The 10,638-nt window shown below is 38.1% G+C and overlaps 1 pseudogene; it reads right to left on the reverse strand.

Moving 5' to 3' along the window:
- Nucleotides 1-7,789: 7,789 nt before the first annotated feature.
- On the reverse strand, nt 7,790-8,897 carry LOC120558757 (annotated as a pseudogene).
- Between the last annotated feature and the right edge of the window lie 1,741 nt (nt 8,898-10,638).

The following is a 10,638-nucleotide window of genomic DNA, read 5'->3' on the forward strand; positions in this document are numbered from 1 at the left end:
GTGGACTTAATAAGTATATGATGCCTTATAATGTGTTAACAAGGCATTGGTTGAAACAAAATCAGACTAAAGCTGTGGTCCAACCAACCTACTTACACTGCCCTCATGTGTTCAAACCAAAAAAATAACATCCCAAGTTATACACATGTCTTGCACAACACTTTAATAGAAAGTGTTTTGGTATACAAGTTGTCTTTAATTTTGAAAATCAGTTTGTGTCTCAAACAACCCAAACTTTCCGCCCTGGACTCCAGCCTGCAGTTATCTAATGAGGATCTTTCATCTTTCCTCAACAGAGAACACAGAGTCATAAGTTGCACTGACTTGTGGAGGCCAGTGACATTCTGCCTCTTCTTCTGCTTCCTCAGCTCCTCCGCCTCCAGCTGAAGGTGTCTTATCAGCTCGACGGCCGTCATATCCTTCCGACCCAGCGACACAACCTAAAAAAACACGTGTTCTCATATAAGAGCTTCATGGTGTCAAATACAAATAGACCACGTAATAACTGAACTGAAAATGACAAGAACTCACACAAGACTTCTCTGAATGCCAATACAACTGTGATTAATTTATCTATGTGATTGGTTTACTGCATATGACACAGTTTTGGTGTCTGGCTGACATTAGAATTGACATAGGCTACCTTCAGCTGAATAGGTGGTTTGACATCATACATCAGGGGAGCTTTGAGAAGCTGCACATCATGAGTTGCAATGGTTGCGATGGTCCTTTTACCACACAAGTCGTCATGAAGCTTTGTCTAGAAAAACCACAGGTGTGTATTACTTACTACACTGCACACTTATTTTATTAGTCATGCACCACTAAACCGGTAGGCCTACAATGTATACCACCTTGGGAGGGGACCTTACCTGAGCCACCAGGAACCGTTTGAGTGCGTTCAACTGCCGCCGGGGGCGGCATTTTTTCATGTCACATGGGGGGCGGCACGAGAACTTAAAAAAAAAGTAAAAATCCTCTGCGCCGCAAAGCGTATTTCTGTTTTCTATCATTTCACTGTGTGGGGAATTGGCAGATCAGCGCCCCCAGCAGCTGCAGGCGCCCTGCTTGCTGAGAGAGGTCAACACCCCCCACTTTCACAATGAAATGGACTAGTCCGTAACAGTGAAAGATAAACACACGGTGACAGGAGAAATGGCAAGTAGGCTACACAGAGACGGAGCAAGACGAGTCTAAACCTTTCTTTTATGTCAATGGTCTAAACGCCAAAATGAAACAAAGTTACCCAAGCGGCTCAAATAAAAGAAAAATGCGAAAAGACATGTTTTCGGCAGTAGCAGGACCTTCATCAGCTCCCGTGCCCGTGGCCGATGATAGTGGTGCTGGTGTCGGCTACAGTGACATGCACAGTGAGGACGAGACTTTAGGAGGAGAGGGACAGAGATGAGGGAGTGAGGGTACAACCTGCGGTAAGCACAACTCCCCTTAAAACACTTAACCCCTTGATAAAACTGAGTGGTGGACAAACTGTTGATGATAACACTACAACAATAAAATAGTGGGAATGCTTTACTGTATAATTGCATTATTAACCTATATAAAAGTTGCACATCATGCAAACGTTCTTAACGAAAATTGATGCTTTTCTATTTTCATTGACAGACAAAAACTCATGATAGACCTCTTCAAATTATAGCATAGGGCCTCTCGAAATGATATATATATATATATATACTGTATATAGTTTTATGATTTATTAGGAGTATACAGTTTTAGTGTATTAATAAATGGCACTTTGTTGAAGTATTTAATATGTCAACTCTCACTGATTCTTGCTTACTCATTACATGGCGTTAGTAGTTTTAGGAGTAGGAGCTGGTATACATATTCAAGGGAGCGCAAGGACAGGTACAGCTTTATCAATACTAGTTAAACAGTTGTACAGTTTTATTCCCAACGTGTATATATTTTAAATTATTTGTTCTTATATTCTGTCCTATTATTATTTCATGTATATTGTAAACTATTATTTCATTTATATTATGTGTGTGCAGCGTGTCTGATATTGTGCTGCTGCAACACTGGTATTTCCCATTTTTTTTGGGATCAATAAAAATCTATCTATCTATCTATCTATCTATCTATCTATCTATTTATGTATTTATTTATTTGTGATCTTATGTGGTGGGCCGGTCTGGGCCAAAATGCCAGGGCTGATTTTTGGTCCCAGTCTGTCCCTGTCAGTCACTGTGGCTCAAGCAGAGAGGAGCTTTTCCAAACTAAAGTTGATCAAGTCATACCTGAGGTCACCATGTCCCAGGAACGGATCACTGGCCTCGCCGTCATCAATATCAATCACTCAATAGGGGAGCAGATTTCATGTGACACATCATTGATGATTTTGCATCAAGGAAGGCCAGAAAGGTCAGGTTTTAGTTGTAGTTTGGGTTTTCTGTTCTTAGTGCTATAGTGTAATAATTACCTTCTCTTTAGAGTGTTTTCACATTTGTGTGATGAAGGATTTGCTATTTCGAATATTTATTCTATATTGTGTCTTTTGGCAATATTGGAGGTAGAGATTGTGCACTTTAAAAAGAAAAACAATTGTGTGTGTGTGTGTGTGTGTGTGGGGGGGGGGGCTCGGAGGGGGTCTTGCCCGGGCGTCATTCAATGTAGAACCGCCCCTGCTCAGTGCAGACCATATTTGTCAGCTGATTGTCTAACTAACTTCAGCCTGGTGTTTGACAGACAGCGCTCACTGCTCTCCGCTGGTTGTGAAGTGACGTTTTTCTCTCACATCCCCAGCTGATGAAACTGTTGCCCCGCAACTGCTTGATGTGTAAATAAGCAACTATTTGACCTTAGGGTTCACCACAACTTAACTAACATGAAGATTTCAGCAGAAATACGCGGACCAATAAAACATCCTCACAGCAGAAGTGAGAAGGGGGGGTCATTACCAGTTCAAATTGCAAAAAAAATACTGTATAAGGTCAACTGTGCAAGCCGCTCATAAAGACATAAAGAGATTTATTGTTAGGCGGCTGCCGTAATTATCGCAAGAGCAAACGAGTAAGCGAGGTGACATAGTATAAGAGCGCCAAATTCCGCAAAAGGAGGCAGTTTTGGGTAGCAAAGATTGTTCTTGCTCGGGCTTTAACTTCTGGATATTCTGCAGCGTTGCCACAACGGACCGAATGGCTTCACTCGCATCTTTCTCCGCCGCCATTACGGAACTACAACTCAAACTAGCGCACAACCTCAACGTCATCGTTCTCAACCACTCCCTCTGTTCGCTGATTGGATCGCCAAAGATTTGGCCGGAGAAAACCCACGAATATACCGCAAACCCAGACGTAGTACTGAAGGAAAATTACAATTGAGCGGAGGTACATAGGAGGGCAGAGACAGGCTAAGTTTGGGGTTGATAGGTCAAACAAACACAAGACTTCACTCAAGAGCCAGTAGTTGGTGTACAATGTAAAACAATAAGTCAACATAAGTTTTATGTGACTCATTTTAGGTCCACCTGAGGAAGGCCAAATTTTGGGCCGAAATGTTGCGTGCCACTATGAAATAATTTTTCAGATCATTTAACTGTTTAAGCATTTACTTTTTTGTCCTGCACCAGCAACCACATGGATGTGCACAACATTGTCTTTTTTTAAATCATTTTAGGCCAATCCCTGATGTTTTAATAACCCCAACTAAGAATGTATGTTGCCTAAACTAAACGAGTTCCGTTTCACAATGTTAACTGCTTGTTTATAACTGTTACCGTTACATTAAATAGAACGGTCACATGATAAAAATGTCCATCGCTGTCACGTGTTACGGTCATATGTTTAAAACGGTCACCACGCAGCAGTAAATAGAGCAGTCGTACATTGGTTACAGTTAAAGTTGAGAGCTTGTCCTGTTTTGACTCTTCGTCCTGACTTGCAGATTGAACACGGAGATTTCAGGTGAAACAGAGAAGGAAGAGCAACGAAAAACAGTCAGTCACCATCAGTCACCACCACAGCAGAAGTTAGAAGGGGAAGAAGAGTTGAGTAAGAGAGAGCCTAGTTCTTTACAGATAACTCACATAAAAATGTCCATGCGTCCTTCACTTTTAACTCTGACTCACTTGAACACTGTTAAACATCCTTATAGCTAAAAGTCAGTGCTTGACCTCAGTCGTTGTTTTATCATTCCATTATAACAGCTTTTTTATAGTTAGTTTTTGGGGGGGATCTCAGCTGACATTAGGTGAGAGGAGGGGTCCACCCTGGACAGATCACCAGTCAATCACAGGCCTGACCCATAGAGACAGACAGCCAGGGACAATTGAGAGACAACAATTAACCTAACTTCTATGTCTTACGACTGGGAGGAATCCGGAGCACCTGGAGAAAGAAGAAACTTTATTATTCATCACATACAGTCCTACAGTACAAGGTATTGAAATGAAATCTCAGCATTTAACCCATCCTAAGCATTAGAAGCAGTGGACAGCTACATACAGCTCACAGGGAGCATCTTGGGGTTCAGTGTCTTGCTCAAGGACACTTTGACATATGGCTGGAGGAGCCAAGGATTGCACAATTGATCTGGTTGATGGCCAATTCACTCTACCTCTGAGCCACAGCCACGCCCCCAAAAAAAACACACGGGCACCAGGGAGCACATGCAAAATCCAAACAGAAAGGGCTTCAGCGCCCGGACCTTCCCGCGTTCGCTGTAAGCGGCAGTGCTAACCACTGGGCCGCCCCAAATAATTAATTCAAATCAAAGTCCTGAAGTACAGAGTGGACACAATTGTATCCATCCTCTGTATATTCAGAGGGTGGACATAATAACAGGGACACCTATAATTTCACCAAATAGAAGAAATAGGACAATCTTCTAAACATGTTGGAGGGGACAGGTCTAGTTAGGAATAAATTATTACTGTATGATGTCATATGAGACTTATACAACAACATTACTGTTCTTGTATGACATAAATGTTATAGACAATGAAGGAATTTATGATTGTGTATTGTCATGGTTTGGTATTTTGAGAGGTCTCAGAGTCCTTGACATTTGGCATGCTTTGTGAGAGGAGGCTCTGGCTCTGCGAAGGTACAGTAAAGGTAAGATGAGAATTTTGATAATGTTTCCGACTCCCATGATAAAGTCTTGACCATATACACACATTGGTTACCCTCATCCCTGATGGCATGATTATAGTATGTAATTCTGTTACGTGGTTCATACTGCATAAAGCTAAGCAAATGTAATGTTACTTTAAGTTTTTGGAATGACTTTGTGCATGCAGAACATGCTGTACTAAGATCTGCTCTGATGTAGATTTGTGTTAAACTTAAATATATTCAAGTACAGACAACTGGGGTTCATAAGTTTGTTCTATTATGCAGATAAGATAAGAAGATAAATGAATATTTAATTAACAATTATTTCTTGGAATAGTAAGGAATACATGTTTGTGTGTGGTTAACAGCTGGTATGAGCGGCCATGTTGGGAGAGAAAGAACTAAACACATTTGTTCTGTGAAAAGCCTTTTACAACAGCTATGCAATAAATACTACCTTTATCAAACTTATAAAGTCACATTTTTGTTAAAAAATCCATCTGAGGTGTTTTGATTTAATTTTGAAAGAAGCCTTCTTTTCATAGCAAGCATTCTGACTTCCCCAAAACACAAACACAGGTCTCATTAAGAACACTGAACAATGATTACAATCCACTTCTAGAGTCAAATCAGATACATGTCTATTTACATCATGGTGAATAATGTATATATTTAATTTAATAAATTAAAGAAATAAACACATTTTAATTGAAAAGAAAAACATTTCTATAATGTGAACTAGTTCCCTTCTTTCTAAACATGTATATCCCTTTAACGCTTTTGTGATGAAGGGGACTGGCTGTTTTTGTGTTTTTACCAACAACAAAAACTCCATTCTGCAAGTCAGGAGGAATAGTCAAAAACTCTGTCTGATGGCATCTGTCACACCTGTCACACAGGTCAGTGTGTTGACAGTGTGTGAGATGTTGTCTTTAGGGATTGGCGATACCACACTTTTAGGATTCGATCTGGTACTTTCATGCGATTATATCCGATATTATTTTTTGCCCAAATTTTTGTCAGTAAAAATATTATTACATTTAAGACAAATCACAAGACAAATACAGACCATTTATACAAAATGTATTATGGTCAATACATAATACAATTAAAATTAAAATAAATAACATAAATATGAATGAAATAAATTAAATATGAACAAAAACATACACATTTTCACTTTTCTTATTTCTCAAAAAAAGAAAAAAGACCAATATTGGTAGAAAAAGCTAAAAGGAAAAAAAACAAAAAACTAATACATCATAACAATGTTATGTTTCAAACCTCTTTGTAGAAGTAAACATGTAACACTTCACTGAAGCAAAAACAAGAGGTCATAAAGATCATAATAAACTAGGATTTCATTATCCTATAAACCTGCATAAGAAAGACAGTTGTTCCCTGAGAAAATGAACTTGGAAAAATGAACTAGAAAAATGTCTGACACCATCACGCCTTTAGTGCACTCGAGATATGTCTTCACACTTTACTGAAGTTTCAGATTGCTGTTCAGAAAAAGTATCATGTTCATTCGCTCGTCTCCTGTCACGTGACATGGGTCAGCTCAATACGCTGCCAGGTACAGGGGTGTCCCAGCACATAGTAATTTAAGTAAATAATCTAAAACAGCTGAAAGTGATGCATACACCCCCAATTATTATTTTTTAGTTTATATCGATATTTTTTTAAGGAAATCAATGCCAAATGAGTAGCGTGAGTATATCGATCTATCGATACCACAGGATCGATACGCCCATCCCTAGTTGTCTTTTAGGGTAGAGCACAGGTGAAATTAAACACTAATGCTGGCTTGGTTGTATTAAGTGTCCTATTCCAATGAGCCAGCACGAATAATACAAGGGCCTCTGCTAAGTGCAATGCGGCTATTGTCAATGGCTCAATGTTATCAAATACACCTGTGATTTATGACATGTCAAAATTTTTAATACAGACATTGACAGAGCTGAAAAGAGTGAATATTGGATTTAACTTTATCAGGTGAAAGGTGATATGTCATTGTTCTGTTTACAGCTTGTCTCCGCTGCCATAAGTGACAAAAAAATAACAATGTATTGCAGGTAAAGACATTAACTGTGGAGCTTTAAATTGAGCAGAGATGGGTTCATATATGTTTTTCTGTGACACTAAAACTGAAAGAATAAAAGAAGTATATGTGAAACAATGATAGTGAGTCATCTTCATTTTATTTTAACTGACAACTCTGTCAAAGAAGTCACAATGATTAAACTTGTGAAAAGTATATTTTTAAACAACAGACTGGTATATTTGGCCCTTTAATAGTTTTTCAAACATGCTTATTCTGTTGAATTTACATAAGAGCAAATGTCCAATTTGTTTTAATTGAACAAAGGAAGAGGATATCTTGGTTGAAAAACACTGTTCATTTTTTACCATAACAACAGTTTGATAGCTACAGTAACATTGTGTAAATTAACATTTGTAACTCAGACTACCCTTTGATACTACATAGATACATTGATACGTCATAGAATCACAAGTGTTTGTCTTAAATGGCTTGACAAATGATAGATGAACATTTACTGTAACCAATCAATTGTAAATGTATCAGTTGCAAATGTAAATGAACTCAACAATTTCACTAATACATGTGAAATGCATTTTAATGACAGAACATTTCACAGTTAACCACACCCCGAACATCCTAGTATTGTTTCAATAACAGTCTAGGGTTATAGGCCAGCGATTTTCTTGATCCACTTCCTGTATGAACAGACGTTCACAAATGCAGATTTTTCCGTAAAGATATTGGTTCGATCCAAGCCCCTAATGATCCCATAAATCCTGCCCTTGTACACCACTCCTCCACCAGAGTCACCCTGTGAGAGAGTTGTATATATTGTTTGTTACAGACTTTTATATTCTTTATTGAAATGCTTATTTAAATGAAAGTGGTAAAATGTGATGAGTGTGGAAAGATGTTGGATTAGAAGCCATGCCAACTCACTGAACATGGAGCCACTCCATTTCTTTGGCCACAGAACCTAAATTGATCATTTTGATCTGTACACCTGACAACCTCGGTGTCAGCACATTGGAGAGTATCTGATGCTAGATGAGAATAAAACAACAGCTTTTATAGCTACAAAACAAAAAACATCAATATATTCTCACATGGTACACAGAAAAATGAACAGAACTCTGCTGTAACTTACCATTGGTACATATATCTATGAAATGCAAACAAACTTTTTTTGTAAGAATGAAACAGCATCTTTAAATTAGGTTATGTATCTGATTTATTAAAGAATGCAAATTAGTTTTCCTGTAGAGGATATCTTGAGTTGTGAAGTGTGTCGGCAGATTTATGTTTTCTAGATTAATAGTATTACAGTAATAAGAAACACGTTTGTAAGACAAAATGAAAATATATTTAATGTAAATATGTGTCAGAAACATTACCAAATATACAAACAATGTAACAAAAACAATAATAAGAACTCTTTGATAAACATGCATAATTGTTATTATAAAATAAAAAAGATTCATCTTACGTCTTTCGCCAGGTTTGGGTCCATAACCTGCAATCTGAACTGTAGCTCCGCCGAAATACAAAATAAAGAAGTTTTTTTTTTATAATACTTTTCCCACTAATGATTCCACATTTAAAAAAACATTCTTCATGAAATTCTCAATTTAAGATTCCACGAGAGTTGAGCTTTCAGACTCCAGCAGCATGATGTCATGGTCTCTGAGTTTGTCTGTAACAGTCTCATGTCTTGTGATTGCCACTCCGGGTTGTCTGTTGTTACCTGGATGCACACTTAAATATGCTGTCATAGTCCTACAAGGTTAAAAAAAAAGGTCAGTAATTACTGAACATGAACATAAGTCATTCTGTCTTCACTTTAGGAAAGCTATAGTTAAATCAAGATTGATTGAGACTGATCGCTGCTTCAAGACTTTCAGATTGAGTTGATGATTGAGACATATACTGTCAGTGTGTGATTTTCCGGGTCGGAGATGCGTAGGATTTCCCCCTTCCTGGTCTACATATCCCTGGCTCTGCTAAATTATTTTTATCCCCGGTGAGTGATCAATGCTACTTTACCAATAGACCATTATATACCTAAAATAGAATTATTTAGTCTATAGTAGTATAGTTGCTGGTGTTATTTAGCTGCTACAGAGCTCTGTATGTATTGAAAGGGGGATTTAATTGTTGCATGTTATGTTGTCAATAACCTGGGCAATTCTTATCAAATCTAATAAATATTGAATGTGAAAAATGTGTATAGTTCAACTAGAGTGGTAAAAACAATTATCCTTAGGCATGATCCTTTGTTGTGTTATATAGCAGGTCTGCTCGATTTCCCAAAGGTTCATGTTGTATTTAACAAACATGCTGTAGCCTGCTACTCAGCAGATAGCATCATAGCGCTACAACATAACTCAAGCATTAGAAATATTGTTAACACTTTTTCATAATGGTACATGAATTATCATGAATTCATGCATGACTTCATGCATGAAAAAGCACGACTTCATTAATTTAGTACTTCATGAACTATCAGTAATGTACAAGGATTAATAGTATCTCATGCATGACTAAATGCAGGAGCAATTTGTTAATTAATTCATCAATAAAGGTATTTGAATCAATATGATTTCTGATTTTTTTAACAATGTTCATGTCTTGTTCAAAAAACTGACCAGTCACAGCCATGCATTTTTATAGTTGCTTTATTCATAGTCTCGCTTTGCCAGACCTTCCTACACAACACTGCGGAGCTGCGGAGGAGGGTCTGGCTAGTCCACACAGCATTCCGGGATGGGAGAAAAACATGCTCTGTTTTATTGGCATTTCTTTAAACCAATCACAATCATCATGCTAAGCGCTGCACGGAGCCCCGGTGCCACTGGATAATAGCCTTGGGAAGGAACTTGTTTTGGTGGAAAATGTGTATGTTCAAAGGTTGTGGCAACAGAAAACTCAGATTGGACAGATAGTCTAGCTAGCTGTCTGGATTTACCCTGCAGAGATCTGAGGAGCAGTCAACCTTAGTCCTCAGAAATCCACAGAAGTTTAGAATTCCAACACAAAGAAAGCGGAAGGTGACAGAAATCCGGTCGAATAAAAGAACATAGGGTGGAATTTCCGGCAGCAACGGGGCAATCTCGGAAGTGGAAGGTAGTGGATATAGACTACTTTATTCACAACAACACAAGGCACTTAAACAGTAATGCCTGGAGAACAAGGCTTACCCAAGTGAAGATTTCAGCAGAAATGCCAAGTCATCCTTACAGCAGAAGTTAGAAGGGGAAGAAGTGTTTAGAGAGAACATTGGGCCTCATTCACCAACCGTTCTTACGAAGAAATGTGTTCTTAAACCCTTCTTACGCACTTTTTACGAAGATTCTGGCATTCACTAAAGTTTTCTTAACTTGGATTTGTTCTTAGCTAAGAACAAAATCTACAAACACTGAAAAGCACTCTTACGCACATTTGAGTGATGACAATTTGCTCCAAATGATTGGTTACTGCATTTTATTTAATTCTACAGTTGTTTACAATGATAGT

The sequence above is a fragment of the Perca fluviatilis genome, chromosome 5, assembly GCF_010015445.1.
Source record: "Perca fluviatilis chromosome 5, GENO_Pfluv_1.0, whole genome shotgun sequence".
Classification (NCBI taxonomy): Eukaryota; Metazoa; Chordata; class Actinopteri; order Perciformes; family Percidae; genus Perca; species Perca fluviatilis.